The following is a 17,804-nucleotide window of genomic DNA, read 5'->3' as shown; positions in this document are numbered from 1 at the left end:
TGAGATCAAAGTAAGGGCTCCTACAAAGCAGCCCACAATGCTGGGGTGGGGGTGTGTGCTAGGTTCTCTTCTCCCACTAGAAGACCTGGAGCTCTTTGCCCTGGAGACCTCTCCATGAAGTTCTGGGTTGACATAGTAGAGGAGCAATGTGGTCAAATGTAGCTGCATTTCTTATCCTTATAATTGTCTGTCTTGGTCTCTGTGGTGCAGGGAGGGTGCTTCAGTCACCTTATGTTCTCAGATTCTCCCCGTGGTGTATTGTTCTTGAGTAGTTGCTGGCTGTTTTTCTTGTGTTAAGGAGCAAAGTCAGGAACAACCTATGCCACCATATTAGTGGCATTACTCCCTTCATAAAACCTATTTTACAACTCTGTGAATGTAAGATAACAGATAATAAAGCAAAATGATTCTTATATAAGTTTATTGACTTCCCTTCATCTCCCCCAACCTCCCTCTGCCACCCTAAAAAAAAACCCATTTGCCTTCATGTCCATAATCATTTCAATATTCTCAATGCATAAATGTGTATGTTTCAGAGATTCTTTTTGAAATTATGTAGAAATGAAGACCCCCCAAGTGAGAAAAAATAGAGGTTATCTATTTAAAGTTTGCTATATCATGGTAGGCAGCCTCCATGACTTGATTTTGGTAGACTAAAAGCCAAGCAGGATATTCAGGAAGTTTTATAGCGAAAAAAGGGAAGAATGGAGGTTGTTGGCAGTGAGAAAACAGAGGTGGACTAACTTAAATTGGGGTTTCTTTTGTGATTGGTTTAGATGGAATTTTTGACTATCTTAGGTTCGCCTTGAGTTGGAAGTGGGGACAAAATTTAGGGAAGTTGGCAGTCATTGATCAAGTTCTGGCTGGTCTGAGACTGTGATTTGGCTTTCCAGACTGCTGCAGATGTTATGAATGACATTTCTACTGTCATATATGGCCAGCCATTGTTTGCATCTTCAGTTTCTAATACTGCCTTTTAGTTATTCTCTTACTTGAGAGAGGTTAACCAATTTAGGGAAAGCTATATATGTAGATATTTACCAGACAGGGATTCTTTAGTTACCTCCCTAGTCACTTTATTGCAAGTTCTTCTTGACCTTTATGTTGTTGTGTAAACATGGTGATTATCTAATGAGAGCAGCTGTGCTGAAGTAGTTAAGAATGAATAGAATGCAACAGACCAACATCATTAGCACTGATAAGGTCCCTTCCAATAAGGTTCCAGAGCAAATTATTTCTGATGCCTTTCTTAGTCTATGAGATGTTGAAGATAATAAAAAAGCTGCTTAGGAAGATACTGTGGGAAGGCAATCCTAACCTTTTGGTGATAATCTTTTGCAGTATTTTGCTATGTCAGTGTGGAGCAGGACAGAGTCCAGTAATGAAGATGCAATTCCTAAATTCATGGTAATTCTAGTTACCAATTTATAATCAGAAAATTTTTAAGGTGTATGAAAAGCTTTACTTTTATTTTACACTTCTCTGCACTTTTTGATATTTTGAAATAAAGTACATTACAGAGCATATATAGATCATGTGGGGTAGCCTTATTTTTTAAAACTTTTTACACATTTCTGGAAATTTCTTTTTTTTTTCCTCTCAAGTTTTTATTTAAATTCTAGTTAGTTAACAAAATAGTGTAATATTGGTTTCAGGAGTACAATTTAGTGATTCATTGCTTGCATATAACACTCAGAAAATTGATACAGTGCTTATATAGCCATAAGTGGCAGTACCTTGGTCAAGAGAACCAAAAGTTTCTAAAATTGTGCTAGTTTTAAATTAAGGATGTCATTATTTCTTTCATCTTTTTAAAGATTGTGGATGGTAAAGACACAGTACTTTTTGAATATACAAAAATAATACCCTTAGGTTTTGTGCCTTGGCCGTTTGATAGAAAAATTGATATTCCCCAGGCTGAAAATACAAAATCAAGCATTATTTCAGTGACTGTAAGAGCTATAGCTTTTCAGCAAGGAAGTACTTTAGTCCATCCCCAAAATAGACCCACAATCACTAAACCATATTCAAGTTTCAGAGAAGATAAAGCTGGATAAAATCCACATGGCTACGTTCAAGGGGAAGACTCAAGATTCTGATTCCTGGCCATGACCTCCTTTTGCAATTTTTTGAGGATTATATTTTTGACAGTTGATCCACAACTTAAAAGTAACCTCAGATTTTAAACAATATTTCTCCACAAATGTAGATTTAACAAACACAATTTGTCTATGCCATGATGAGTAGCTTCACGAAGAAATCTATTTAATCAACTGTTACCTCTAGGTAACTATTTTGAGTATCATCTTTACTTTTTCCATTCTTCCATCTCAAAATAAGGGGGTAAATGTTGATATTTTTAATGGCTTCCTTGAATCCCTCCACAGATTTATCCTCTGAGCGTTTAGATAGCATCATAACCTTGGTTAGGGCTGCTTGTTTGGCATAATGCTCTGCTAGCCATTTACCTTAGTTTTTATACTCTTTTTGCAGGGGCCTCAACCCTCATAATAGCCATTTCTATAGGAAGTTGGAGTGCATCTAAAAGTTTCTGTTGGCCATTTTTGAGAGTTCTAGCAATGATGAAAACCTTCCTTTGTTTCCAAAACACCCAGAGTCATTTATTACTCTAAAAACACATATACTATCTGGGTGTATGATTATTCTGATTGTTTTTGGCTACTCGACAAGCTCTAGTAATTGCAATAATTTCTGTCATTGGGACTGATTTTACTTTCAGTTCAGGACTGTGGCCTAAAGAGGGCTTTCAATCAGTGATAGCACATTCTGCTTGATAAACTCCAGTTTTAGTTTTGAAATATAATCCATTAATAAGTAATATTAGGTCAGGGTTTTCAATGGTAGTCTCTAATAAATCTGAGCAAGGTAGTGAAAGTTTCCTATTTGAGGTTGCATACAGTTTGCTTTCTTCTGGTAGGTACAAGAAGGTGGTGGGGTTCAGGGTGCTACAGTGGTAAATATTGATGTAAGCAAGCAAGAAAGAGAAACTTGGAAGAGGTTAATCAACTAGCTGAAAACCTAAACCTAAAAGTTCAGCAGAAATACCAACAAAATTTTCAGTGGCACTATTTCCCTAAGACAAGGTGGATAAGATTTGGCAACCAAGTAAAGAGTAAGAACATAGTAAACAATTTTTATTTTAAAATACTTTATTTTTTAGAGCAGTTTCATGTTTACAAAATTAAGTGGAAGGTACAAAGATTTTCCACATAACCTCTGCTCCCTCTCATGCAGTCTCTGCCATTATAAACATCAATTACCAGAATGGTACATGTTTACCCAGGATGAACTTAAATTGACATCATAATCACCCCAAGTCCAAGCCCACCTTGGAGTTTATTCATGGTGTTGTGAATTTGTTGGACGAATGTAAAATGACATACCTATCATTATAGTATCCAACAGAATATTTTCATTGCCTCCAAATTTCTCTGTGCTCTGCCTATTTCATTTCCCCCCCACCATTACACTGGGAAACCATTGGTCTTTTTGCCATCTCCAGAATATCATATAGTTGGGATCATATAGCATATAGCCTTTTCAGCTTGGCTTATTTCACTTAGTAAGATGTACTTAAGATTTTCTCATGTCTTTTCATAACTTCATAACTCATTTCTCTGTAGTGCTGAAGAATATTTCATTGTATGGTTGTACCTCAGTTTATTTATCCATGCACTTACTGAAGGATGTTGTCATTGATTCCAAGTTTTGGCATTATGAATAAAGCTTTTATACAGGCTGTGTAGATTTTTGTGTAGATAAGTTTTCAATTCCCTTGGGTAAATACCAAGGAGAGTGATTGCTTTTATGGTAAGAGTATGTTTAGTTTTGTGAGGAACTACCAAATTCTTTCCAAAGGGGGTTTCTCATTTTGCATTCCCACCAGCAAGGTCTGAAAGCTCCTGACATTGCCAGCACTTGACATTGTCAGCCTTCCAGATTTTGGTTATTCTAAGAGGTGTGTAGTGGTATCCAGTCGTTTCAATTTGCATTTCTATTAAATGACGTGGAATATCTTCCTATAAGCTTATTTGATATATGTATATCTTCTATGGTAAAGTGTCTCTAAAAATATTTTGCGTAATTTTTAATTTTGTTTATTGTTGAATTTTAAGATTCTTGGTATATACTGGATAACAGTCCTTTATCAGATGTGTCTTTTAAAAATAATTTCTCCCAATCTATGACTAGTCTTTTCATATAACAGAAGTTTTTAATTTTAGCTTATCAATTATTTCTTTCATGGGTTGATTTCTACTATGTTATCTTCCAGGGGTTTTAGTGTTGGGCATTTTAATTTAGGTCTACTTTGAATTAATTTTTGTGAATGATAAAAGGTCTGCATCTAGTTGTTTTATTGTTGTGCTGTTTGTTTTTGCATTGGATATCCAATTGTTCAAGCTTCATTTGTTGAAGAAACTATGTTTTTCCTTGTATTTCTTTTGCTTCTTTGTCAAATATAAGTTCACTATATTTCTAAGGGTCTATTTCTGAGCTTTCCATTCTGTTCCATTGATTGATTTACCTATTCTTTCACCAATACCAAACTGACTTGATTACCACAGCTTTAGAGTAAATTTTGACTTTGGGTAGTGTCATTCTCCCAACTTAGTTCTTCACTTTCAAAATTATATTGGCTATTCTGAGTCTGTTGCCTTTCCATATAAACTTCAGGATCAGTTTGTTGATATCCATAAAATAATTTTCTGAGATTTGACTGGGATTGCATCAAATCTATATAGATTAAAGTGAGAAGAATTGATATCTGACTCTTGAGTCCTCTTAGCCACACCTATGGAATATTTCTCATTTAGTTTTTCTTTGATTTCATTAATCAGGGTTTTATGGTTTCCTTTACGTAGGTCTTATACATATTTCTATAGATTTATACCTAATATTTAATTGTGGTGGGTACTAATGTAAATTGTATTTTTTATTTCAAATTCCACTTGTTAATTACTGGTATATAGGAAAGCAATTGACTTTTGTATATTAATTTTATATACTAAAACCTTTTTACAACCATTAATTTGTTCCAGGAGCTTTTTGATTGATTCTCTTGGATTTTCTACATAGATGATAATGTCTTCTATGAACAAATAAAGTGCTATATCTTCAGTTTTAGGAGGCCTGTTTTTGTTGGGCTATTTACTCCCAGTTCAATACTTCCGTTTTGTTATTGGTTATCATTTGTTGGTGATTGGTCCTTATCGTTGATGGAATAAGACCATTCCTTTCATCCACTTTTGCTCTTTTCTGTTTCTGTTTTGTGTTATGTTGTCTAAAAGTGCTGCTTGTCATAAAAAGAAGAACCACAGAATAGAACATAGGTACAGGTCCCATCAACCTGTTGTTTGAGCTTCTTTCACAGACTGGTGAATATGAGGTTTTCACTGGACTGGCATCCATTTGTACAAACTTTACTGTGGGTCATCAATAAAATGATGAGATTCTCCTTCTATTTTGATTACTTTGTCCAAAGAGCTTGGCTTTTATACAGAGAGAGCATTTTCTCTGGTTTTCCCTCACCAAGAGAAACTTTTAGTCTATGTTTTCAGAGGTGGTTGACCATCAGGTTGAGTGCCCACAGTGACACTGACCCAACAGTCCAGAACAACATGGCACAAAGGGCTATTATGGTACTGCACCTGGTCAGAGGTTGGATTCCATCTCAGTGAGCAGTGCAGGTCCTATCTTAGTGGAACTCCCAGGAAAACTGTGGGAATAAACAAAGGCCACACAAATTAGAACAGAGACTATTTATTCAGAGCTTGTTAAATTAAAGGGAGTCAGTCATCATCACTTACAGTTGGCAGAGACTCAAAGGCAGTAAGGTGAGTGGGAAAGCTTTATAGAAGGAAAGACTTCAGTTGTGCCTAGCAGTGGGTTGTTGACGTAAAACTGCAGGTGGGATATTTGGCTCTTTCTAGTTGGTCATGAGTTGGAAGTAGAAGTAAAAATTAGGGAAGCTGGCAGGCGTTGACAAATACCGACCCTTCTGGGCTGATGGAGGTTGTGATTTGGCTTCTTAGACTGGTTGATGCAGAGGTTTGGGGTCATAGTATCACTGTCATGTATGATATGGCCATTGTCCATTTGTATAATCAGTCTCTCAATTATAACATCCATGTGTTTCCCTCATAACTTAAAATCTTAAACTTGTTAGTTTTAATATTTGTATGAGAATCATGACTTTGCTTTTCAATAATTATCCTTTAATAATACACTTTCCAGGGGTGCCTGGGTGGTTCAGTCGGTTAAGTGTCCAACTTCAGCTCAGGTCATAATCTAGCACTCTGTGAGATCGAACCCTGCATTGGGCTCTGTGCTAACAGCTCAGAGCCTGGAGCCTGCTTCAGATTCTCAAACATTCTTTAAAAATTAAAATAAATACACTTGCCAAAATATAACTTCTATGTCTCCCCAGGTTCAGTCAGGATCTTCTGTAATGAACACTCTATCTTTCTGCTCCAGGGCTTAAAACTCTTTGATAGCTCCTCCTGCCTATAGTATAAAATTGAAACATGTTATACTATTATCCAAAAGTTTTCTGAGATTCAACTCTTTCTTTTCTCTCCAGGGTCATTTTTTGACACACATCCCTGCTTGCTCCCTCTGTGACCAAGTGAATTATTTGCCAATACTCTTGGAGTGTTTGCTACCTCCAAAATTTTATGGATGTTCAAATATTCTTTTTTCCTAGAATGTTGTCCTCCTCCTTCTACACAATCAATTTTGCCTTTTTTTTTTAAGAAGAAAACTATTCTGACCTCTACTCCCAGGTAGAATTAACCATGTTCCAATTTGTATATTTTACATGTCAGTACATCTGCCAAGACAACCAACAGTTCATAGCAGGTTTTCTTTTTCATATCTGCCTCTAAGATCTCCTTAAAGGACCAATGTCTGTGTCTTAGTGACTTCCAGTGTGAGGCACAAGATAGAAATTAAGTCATTGATTGCTGAAGGAACAAATGAAGGAAGAAACTCTTGTTCATAGTACCAACACATCATAGCAAGAATTAAATTAATTAGATATCTTCCTAAGCACTGACTAGAAATAACTGCACCAATAAAAATAGAAAATTTTGTTGGAAGAAAGGGGCTGGAGAACCAAAGGAAAAAAATAATTAAGACTGGAAAGCAAGAGAGGAATTTTGAAGAGGGGAGTGAAATGTTAAGATAAAAAGATGAAAGCAAAAACAGAAAACAAAACAGGTTATACTTTAGCATTTTTATAATATCCCAACCTTTTAATATAATCAAAAAGGTATCTGGCTGTCTTTCATATCATACTGGCGAGGAAACATTTCCTCTTCTGTATTCATATATCCTTCATGATTATCATCTCTTGGTCAAAAACTTCCAACAGTTTATTTTATATTCTGTTTGTGAGAATACTATCATTCAGTTCCATTGTGTTTCTGGAAGTATCCAGCCAAATGCCTCATCTCAAACTTTACCTGAATTCTACCTAATTTTTACCTTTTTCTGTAACTGGATGAGCTATTGGTAAGGCTTGTTTACTTCTTTTGTGAACAACTCTTCTGTGTTATCCTAGCTATTCTGTTTTTTAAACCAGAAAGGCCATTCAGCAGTTAACAGAATAGCCTTTTATTATGCCTTTACATATAGCCCTTAGTTCTGTGAATAGTTTTTAATGTAGTTAAAGCTACAGTGTCAATCGATATTTTATTATTATTAATGTTTATTTACTTATTTATTTTGAGAGATAGAGCATGAGTGGGGGAGGGGCAGACAGTGAGAGAAAGAGAATCCCAAGCAGGCTCTGGGCTGTCAGTGCACAGCCCTATTTGAGGCTCTATCTCATGAACTGTGAGATCATGATCTGAGCTGAAATCAAGAGTCAGACTCTCAATGAACTGATCCACCCAGGTGCCAATATGTATTATTGATAATAAGTTTGCCTAGATGGGCAAGGCAATGTTTAGAACTAGACTTACGGTAAAATCCAATTCTTAACATTCAACAAAACGCTAATGTTTTAACTGAAACTGATAAAGAAGTGGAACAATAGCTATAATTTCCAGCATATAATTAGCAAAGTATTTCATGAAGTAATTGACTATAGTTCTCAGTTTTCATATCAGTCTTCCTTATGAAACTTTACCATAAAAAGTAAAAAAAAAAAAAAACTCCTTAATTTTGCCAACTATTCTTTTTCATTTCACATAACCAATCTGAATTGTTGGCTCTTAGAAAAAATTATATTTAAAATTAAATATGGCCTGTAAACATATAGGCCACACCACCAGATAGTGGTAAAACAGTATAGTAATTAACTTCTTAGGGGGTCTCTTTATTACCTGGGTGAGTTAAGTTTCTCTTGTTCTAAGTATTAGAAACCAACCTGAAAGCTTAAAAAGAAATGACAAAACGGTGTAGGCATAGATCTTGAAATTCAGTGTCAGACATTTAACTAGTCATGAGGAAGAACTGAAAATGGGTAATTGAAAAGCTGGTGGGACCCCTGGAAATATACTCTGTGCCCCTCTTTACTCCTTTCTGGATTTCTACTATATCTACATAGAGTGACTTCCACTTTGTAGTACGCACAGCTACATCTACTTACTAATGAATTCTGAGTTGACATGTCACAGACTCAGGACATGAAAATGCTTGATTCTCTCTTGGCCCTGCTTCAACTGGGAGTATTCTGGAGAAGCATAAGCCCAGGTGCCCGTCCCTGGTCCTGTCAACTGTGATTGTGGGTTGTGGTCACTGTGAACAAATACGGCTGCTAGGAAGCTGTGTTTGTTAAATTGAAGGGGTGGTTAGAGAGGCTAATTAAGGAAGGTATTGGAGACATGGCAGACATGCAAAAAGGTATATACTATGCCCACCCCTTTTCAACCTATCCAAAGACTTTCATGTTTTATTTTAGGTGTTTTAATATTAACATGATGTAAGATAGAAGCGGACATATTTCATCCTTTTTTTTCCTAACACTTTTATTTGGTTAAATTACAATGTTGTGCTGAATACTCCAGAGGATCCAAATACTGACAGGATCTCATTGCTTCTCTTCATTTATATTATAGCTACTTTAGAAACATACTTTAGAAACATAACATATGTATAATATATATAAGTATAAAAGTTTGTTAGGCATCACAGAAAAGACTAGAAATACCTTCTAACTTTCATTGCTCTTCTTTCTGGGTGTTCTTGAACCTTTTTATCTCCCTCTTTGTCTTGAATAAGGGAATTATTGAGCTGGGTGTGAGGTGAAGATTCCATCTATGTCTTCAGGTTTTTTATTCTGTAGAACACCAACGTGGAGGCCGTATTCTTCACAGATGTTTCTCTGAGGAAATTGCACCTGTAATTCCATCTTGGTGTCAACATCCTACAAGACACAAAATGCCACATCCACGCAACCAAAAGGTCTTTCGGAGTGGCAATAATTCTCCCTTTTCCTTTTGTATATTTAATTGTAAAGAAGGTAGTGTTTTGAGATGAAGACACATTTGGAGGAAGATCCAGATCTCACCTTGCTAAAAAGAAAGTGGACTTCCCACAAATATTTAGACATTGAAATGTACCACTGGGCACTGGGTATCTGGGCAACTGACTCTATCTACCCAAATATTCTCCTCTTTCATTTAATGCATATTTGATGGATCCATCACTATTTTATCTTAGGGCTTCTGGTCACAAGAAAAACAGGGTTCTTCTGAAGACCTCATTAGAGCAATGGTAATGAGGGTATGATAGACAATGTACTAATTCATCTCACCTGTAAATATCTCAGCAACATTTGGTGTGGATTTGGTTTGGCTATTATGCCACTTCCAAATGCACACATGTAACCACATTTTCTTATTTTTGCTACACCTCTTGGTGATATTGAGTCTTAGATAAGCTGGGGTTTGGACTACAGATCTGAGGGTGGATAGGGATTTTTCTAATTCATGTATTCATTCAACAAATATTTGTCAAGCTCCTTTCACATGCCAAGCACCATTTAACATAATGGTGAAAATACTGGGAATAGAACAGACAAGACTCTTCTTTTGTGGAACAAGTACACAAATAGCATAATCTCAGGGACTGTTAGTTTCCATGAAGAAGACAAAAACAGGATAATGTGATAAAGAGTAGAGAAGTGGTTCTCTAGGTACAGAGACCCTGAGGGGAGGCAATAATATGGGAGCTGAGACTAAGTGAAAAGACACTAGCCAAGCAAAGATCTTTGAGAAAGCAGACAGAGGCATGAGCAAGTAAAAAGTTTCTGAGAACAAATTTTATATGCTGGAGAACAAAAAGCTGGCCATGAAACTAGCACTTAAGAAGTTGGAGAGGAGCAGGGATCAGGTCATGTAGGGCCCTGGGATGATGATGAGGCAAGAACACTACAGGGACTAGTTGACAAAAAAGAAAGAAAGAGAAAGAAAATTCCTATCTAGTTTTGATACACTACTATACAACTGAGAAGGATAAAAATAAAAACATAGTTCCTTTATTCTAGTAGTCTAAAGGTCTAATGAGAGAATATATACACAAAAATAACCCTAATGAAATGTGATCCAGGTAAATGGAGATGTACTATACACTGAAATCTCTAGGATCTTCAGAAGTAAATCAAAGGAGTATTTATCCCTTATATACTTTGTGATGTGTATACAAAAATGCAGGAACTTGAGACTTTATACATTTTATTTAGCTTTAGGGGAAACAGAATTTCAGTGAATGTGAAATAGAATAGTGTAGAGCATTTTTTACATTTAATCTTATCTCTGAAGGTAGGGGAACACAGGCTAAAAGCTACATGGCTATGGAAATCAGATGAGAATTTTGTAGACAGGAATGATTTCCTTATTTATATATGCTGGCAATAATTGCCAATAGAAAAGTTTGAAGATATGGAAAAGTGAGAAGACACTTCATGGAATAGCATCCCCTTGAAGATAGCTGAAGGTGAAATTAGTTCCCATCTAGGCATTTGCTTTGGGGTACACCTTACTTTAACTGGAGGAGTGTAAAGATAAGTAGAACATTAGGGAGGAGGAAGCATGAAAGCCTTTTACCGCTACTGTTTGTGAAGAAAGGAAAAGTTGAAGATAGAGATGGGAGATTAGAGTATGATCATCTTAAATTCCCACAGATAATTTAGAAAAAAAAAAACCCTAAAAGATAAGAGAGTCAATAGTAAGGAAGAACCAGCATTCATTCCAGAGAAGAAAAATTATGATGTGTACAAGGGACTTCAAGTTCAGTATGGGGTGGGGGGGGGGTGGGGGTAAGATATGGGCATGGGAGTGTGTAGAAGAAAAGGACATTTTGTGATGAGAGTGTTTTAAAAACCCTCTGCTTCACTTACAAAGAAGCCTCACTTTAATGGTATGTTCTTTGTTCAAAGTGTCTTCTTATTCCTTTTAATGACTTCATCTAAATCTAGACTCAGCTGTAGTTTCTGAGAATGAAAGACTAGTGAAAAAAGCTTGCTTTAAGCCCACAGGGCCCTCTCAGCCTTAGCACTCCCTAGGCTGCCTAGAAGCTCTCTATCAACTTGGTTTGTGAATTTTGACTCTCCCCATATGAGCACTGCAATGATCTGATGGGAGCACAGTGTAAAGAGGGCTTTATAGAAGCAGCAACATACCTGTTTACTTTCCACTTCTGCTGTTTCTGAGGCTGGCTTTATACTTTGCTTTTAGCAAATTGTACAAATGCAAATCCTGGGTACTGATTCTGCCAAACTACTAGAGTGAGGTCAATGTGTTAATGGACCTACCCTCCCTCCTTAACTACTTTATCCCAGAGCTTTTTACTCTAATATGACAGGAAAAAACACACCAGCACTTTGTACTCCAGGTTTGCCATATTTCTCAAATGGTAAATCTTTTTAAAGTGTAAAATGGAAATGTTTTCAATGGGAAATAATGGCATACATATCTTTCACTGAATTTTTCTTTAAGGCTACTAAAATGACGTAGTACAGAAGCAGCCCTGTTCTGTTTGAGAGATTTGTAGTAAAGGCTGTGTGCTGTAACAACAAATACAAAATGCATTTTACTCTTAATATTTTTGTCTTAGAATTTGAGTGCTAAACGTCCCAATTTATTTACATTTGCTGCCCAAGAAATGGCATTTCGTTGTATTACAACTTGGAACTTATATTTTGATGCTGTAACTAGCACCATGTCTTGCCATCTGCTGGCCAACAAAGTAGTTACTTGTAATTTCATACATGACACCTACTCAAAAACATGTATTTAAGGGAAAACTCTTGGCAGTATAGCATTTTATTATGCAGTTTGTCCAAATGTATACCAAATGTGGAGATACCATTTTTTTATACCAGAGGAAAGAATATTTTACAAATAAGTCGACAACCCCATAACCCCTAATTTTCACTTGAAAGTGGTTAATTATGATTTGCATACTGTACTTTAAAAGCAAGAAATCTACAATGTTAAGTTCACCCAGGACTGAAACAAGAATAGAAATATTCTACTGTAGAGTAATATGTGAACAATCAATAGGGTAAATCTGAGAAAGATAGCATATAAATAGTTTAGAGACCAGGAGCAAAGCCCTGGATGTTAGATCAATTAACTAATATGTAAGTAAGTAAATAAATAAATAAATAAATAACCTTATAATATTCATGGCCATATTAACTGTTTTTTATGAATATGGTATCTAAGTGGATCATAGACACCATAATTAATTTCAGGTCATCTTCACTATCCAGGTTTGCTGGTACACTTTGGCCAGGTTCTTCAAAAATTTTTTTGTATACTCTTCAAAGTAATCATGAAAGGGTATGTGCCCCTTATACATTTGGTTAAAATGTAAAATTTCATCATTTGATTATAAATGATAGGTTTCTGCACTATTGTAGTTTTGACATGTTGAAGTTTTCAATTTGTTAGAAAAATATTAAAATTTGCTAAACTTAAGAGAACAGTACAATAAATCCTCTCTATCCATTATTCAGATTCAATAATTATTTGGATTCTACTTCATTTAATCCTATTTTTTTTTTCTCCTTGTTGAGGCATTATAAACCAAACCCAGGGCACCTGGGTGGCTCAGTCTGTTGAGCATCTGACTTCCGCTCAGGTCATGCTCTTGCAGTTGGTGAGTTAAAGTCCCACATCAAGTTTACTGCTGTCAGCACAAAGAAAGCCTGTTTTGGATCCTCTGTTCCTCTCTCACTGTTCCTCTCCTACTGCACTACCTCAAAAATAAGTAAAAATTCATCAAACCCAGAAATCATGCCATTTTAATGTATTTCAGAATGTATTTCTAAATAGTATGCACTTTTCTATTATAACCATTATCCTGACAAATTAATGGTAAGACCTTGGTATCATGATAGTTCATAGTCAAATATTCCCTTTCTCTAAATACATTTTTAAAGTTATTTTATTCAAATGAGATCCCCCTAGGATCACACATCCATTTGGTGTTATAGCTCTTGAATCTTTTTAATGGCAGATTTTCTTTCCTTGTCATGCTTTGTGCTACCAATTTTTACAGAAACAAACAGTTACTCTCTAGAATGATCTACGCTCTCAATTTCTCACTTTGCTTCTTTGAAGTATTATTTAGCTTCTTGTTCTATCCTCTGTATTTCCCATAAATTTAATTATGATCTAGGCTAGAATCAGGGAAAAGTATTTTGGTAAGCATGCTGCAAAGTGTGGGGTGCTTTACATAGGATCTGCTTTATATACATCTGCTTTACAGAAGGACAAAAGGGTGATTTCACCCCTTTTGGAAATACAAAGATTTCAGTGGGTTCAAATGATGATAGTTGGTCCCCTCCACTATAAATTCTGCTATCATCCTTTCCTGTTACAGTTTCACCCACTGATGATCATTATCTTTAAAAATTGGTTTATACAATTGTAACTAATATTCAACTGACAAAACAACACAATTACAAACTTCAATAAAAAAACTATGTAAAAAAATCATTGCAAATGCACATCTTAAAGATACAGATGAGACAAGTTTTGGTGACTTTATTAAAGACATGATGAAAACTATTAGATTCAGTGTACCTTCAGGAGGCATCCATTGTAATATTCAAGATGGTTAGATTCATGTCTTTCTTTTTTAAGTGAGAAAACAAATTGTGAAAGGACAGAAAGGAAAAAACTGTAAGCCTTTCTTAATTTGTTCCTAGCTTCTGAAACAAATCAGCAGTGGAGCAGGGTAAAAAAGGCATTTTTAAAAGGTTATTTATTATTTATTTTGAGATACAGTGCATGAACCAGGAGGGGGAGAGAGAATCCCAAGCAAGCTCTGCACTGTCAGCACAGAGCCTGATGCTGGCTTGAACTCATGAACCATAAGATCATGACCTCAGCTGAGATCATTAACCAATTGAGCCACTCAGGTGCTGAGTAAAACACATAGTCCTTACCAGCCAACTTCCCTAAGAAACTGTCCCGAGTTGAGTTTTAATTCAGTTGGGTACTGGTTGTGACCTGCTCTGAGTGGAGTTTTCTGGGCCAGAGGTGGCTAGACTAGAGATGTGGAGGGGATCACATTAGACCAGTAAGGAGAAATCCTCACATGGAAGTCTTTAAGATTGACAGCTGTGCTAATGACTTAGGTGGCTGTCCTGTGCCCCAGACAGACAACTTTGTATAAGAATAGATGTAAAGAGGAGGCTTCAAGTTTCTGAAAATTATTACAATTCCAGCTAGTGTATTAATTTCTAGCCAAAAGGCAGGCTTTCTCTTCCCCATAGCCGTGGGCTAGAGGACTGCAGCCTAAGACCATACTCCTTGAAAGTCCCCTAAAATGAAAGGATGGAAAAAGAGGGATTACTCATCAAGTTTGCACCAAGGCTCAGAGTCCAGATGAAAAGACTTGAAGCCCCAAGTAATGGTACCAAAATGATGAAATTATGAAGTGAGGATTGTGAGCAAATGGCTAAGAAAGAATTCTTGAGATGTTTTTGAATTCTTGAGATGTTTTTGGTGCAAGAAGGTGTTTTGTTATAGTATGGGGACAGGACCCATGGACAGAAAGAGCTGCACTGGGATATTGAGAAGGGACTGATTATATACTTTTAAGTCTGTAGAGGGAGGGGGATAGAGATAAAGTAAGTTTCTAAGGAATTTGGGAAGCAAGGCTTTCAGGGCCTTGAGGGGCAAGCTGCTGTTAAGGTTACTTTTAGGTTTTAATAAAACATAGACATTAAGGCAGTAAGGCAGCCATGTGTTCCTTGAGGAAGGTCACGCTGTGTGTGTGACTATCAGGTGTCTTATCAGTGGGCTGCAAGCTGTAAGGAGACCTAGTTGAAGGTATATTTCTCTTGCCTTTGTTTCCCTCATTACTTCCTATAAAAATAATAAGGGTAATACATAAATAGTAATTCTTAGTTTTCCATGTCATAAGATCCCTAGATTTTAAAATAATGTGACAAAAGGAGAGAAAAGAGAGGATTAAAATATCTCTTTGGAAAGAGGGCTATCAAGATTAAGTTTAAAAAAGGCTTAGACAGGAGATATTTTCATTTATGATACCTTTTTTTGTTTACAATCAACAATGTTGCCTTACAAATAATTTACTTCCTAAGTCTATCCATTCTTAATGTATACTAACATTTGTGACTTAGATCCATAGATTTAAAACTGCATTTTGCACATGCTTGGGGCCTCATTGTCTTTACAGAGTGTATTGGGAGTTTTGAGGGAATAAAAATGCCTTTTTGGGGGGACCTGGGTTACTCAGTGTCTTAAGCATCTGACTCTTGATTTCTAACCTATCAATTAGATCTCTTCTGCAGGAAACAGGGCAAATGGACTGAGGTACGCTATATCCAGCCCTGAATGGCCCTAAATCAGGACCTCAACATAAAAGCCTCTTGCAGAATGTGTTTGGCCACTAACCAGGCTGATAAACTCTCTCCTGATATATTGGATAATTGTCTAGACAGGCCTCCTCTGAATAAACCCAGGTTGCTGGAGAAAACACAGGCTGTCCTTAAGGAAGGGGATGTTGACACTCTCCCTCTCACTGTTCTTCTAATAGACTCAGGTTACTCTACCTGTATGTGAGGGTTTCTCCTTCCTTCATTTCCCAGGTTAATGGCTAGGATAATTGGAGCCAACTATCTGTGGTTAACCTACCTTAGGATGGGGACTTTAAGGAATAGTCCCAAGCAGGCTTTTGTTTTGGGGAAGTTCCCTGTCTTCTCTGGTCTAGGTGGACTGCCCATTTCTACTTGTTGGTCTAAAACAAATAAATCAAAAAACACTATCTTTTCATCTGTCCAAGCTGATGAGCTTTAGGACTGGGAGACCTCTTTCTGTGACCTCTGGGCTTTTATCTGCCTCCAACCTTCCTGGTGGCACCTCACCTCTTCTGCCTTCCCCTCCAGTCCCCTTGGTTAAAATTGACAAGGGTGAACAAATTGACTTTCAAGTGGTCCAAATGGAACATATTTGGTATTTAAACTAATTTCAGTTTGTTGCTTTAATTAAAATAGAGTCTTTAGAATTATCAACATTAAATGTGCAACTTTTTCTACCTCAGTTTACTGAAGGTCAAATAAGTTCATGTCATCTATGTTGCAACAATATGTTAGCAAAGGGATGATTTAAAATAATGGTTAATTTGTCTCAAAGTTCTCATGAACAATTGTTAAAATAGCTTTCAAAGTCTTTCGTAACCTGAAACTTTCAAGTTTTGCTTGGATGAGAAATTGGATTAAATTCGTTGGAATGTAGACCTTTTCCAAATAGGATGAAATGTGGAAGTGTTGAACATAGGTTTATGTTTTTGCCTTCCTATTTTAAATCTGTTAAAAAAAAATACTTCTGCTTAATTGATTCATAAGCTTGTCATCTAAAGAATTCTGGTATAACAGTTCACAATTGCTTACTGCTTAGAAACCTTAGTCTCCAGTGAAAACTAAATGTAATTCAGACTGATGGAAATAAGGAAAGCAACCCTGTATATACAAAAGCAGGAGATATATAAGAAAACTCCTAAGAAATGGGAATACATTTTTGTTGAAGGTAAAAGAAGGTAATTGTTTCTTAAATGAGACTGGTTATTTGGAGGAAAATGGCTTAGGTAAAAATCTGAATACAAAAGAAAGTTGCAGAAGGTTTGTGAAGGGAAAGCTTTAAAAAAGAATTTTATGTGTGATCAAAACTAAGGTTAAAATGAATTAATTTTAAAAGTACACTGATCTAAGATTAAAATTCTGCTTTTGTCTCTGTCAAAAAGACAAAGTTTTCTTGGTTTTTGGTCTGCTCCTAATAAAAAATGTAAGCAAAGTGTGTTGTTTTTTTTTATTTTGTCTGCCCAGAAAATCAATTATTAAGTTCTTTATCAAGTCTTTGATTACTTAAGAGAAATAAAACTTATCAGTATTAAAGGAGCTAAGTTTTACTAACAACTACTTAACTCTACACATTTGCCTTTAAATTTTTATTGCCACCTTAGTTAAATAATTAAGTTTTAGGGGCGCCTGGTGGCTCAGTCAGTTAAGTGTCCAACTTCGGCCCGAGTTTGAGCCCTGCATCAGGCTCTGTGCTGACAGCTCAGAGCCTGGAGCCTGCTTCGGATTCTGTGTCTCCCTCTTTCAGCCCCTCCCCTGCTCATATTCTGTCTCTCTCTAAAAAATAAACAAAATTTAAAAAAATTTTAAAAAAATAATTAAGTTTTAAAATGGTCTGTAATCCTATCTGGGCATGTGCTTTGTAACTATCAGAAGTTTTTAACAAACTTCCCTGAGATTTAAATTGTAAATAAAGTCTTTTTGACCAATTAAGCTTGTTTAT

Source organism: Acinonyx jubatus, chromosome C2 (genome assembly GCF_027475565.1).
Source record: "Acinonyx jubatus isolate Ajub_Pintada_27869175 chromosome C2, VMU_Ajub_asm_v1.0, whole genome shotgun sequence".
Taxonomy (NCBI): domain Eukaryota; kingdom Metazoa; phylum Chordata; class Mammalia; order Carnivora; family Felidae; genus Acinonyx; species Acinonyx jubatus.
This window is presented reverse-complemented; position numbering follows the sequence as displayed.